A 522-nucleotide genomic window follows, 5' to 3' on the forward strand; every position below is an offset into this window, starting at 1 on the left:
AGAGAGACAGAAAGACAGTGACACACAGAGAGACAGAGAAAGAGACAGAGAGAAACAGAGAGAGACAGAGAGACACACAGAGAGAGAAACAGAGAGAACAAGCAAAAAGTTCTTTTGAACTTGTGTTGTTTCTGTCAGAGTCTCATCAGGGTGAGGTTCTCCCCACAGGAGGATGGGGATGGATGATGGGCCAGAGACTGAGAAATGAAGGGTGTGAATAAGAGAGAGAAGGGGGATATGCATGATGTGAATGAGCAAAGTGATTGGTATTGGGGTTTTAGAGAGAGTAAGAGAAGAGGGGACAGTAACAAAAATGGTATTCAAAATGACTAGAAGAATAAAAGGAGACACCTTGCACTGTTGAAGCAGGGCTATCACATAGCTAGGGAAGACTCTGGGGAGCTGCGGAACCCTAGTGGTATCTGAATGAGGCAAGGAGTTGAGAGCTAGGAGTTAGTGTCCTTTATTTTATCACCTTTTAAATTTCTTAAGTTCCCATTTGTCACTTATGCCTCCTCATAA

The sequence above is a fragment of the Orycteropus afer genome, unplaced genomic scaffold (genome assembly GCF_000298275.1).
Source record: "Orycteropus afer afer isolate SDZICR_OR568_19922 unplaced genomic scaffold, OryAfe1.0 scaffold00378, whole genome shotgun sequence".
NCBI classification, from domain to species: Eukaryota; Metazoa; Chordata; class Mammalia; order Tubulidentata; family Orycteropodidae; genus Orycteropus; species Orycteropus afer.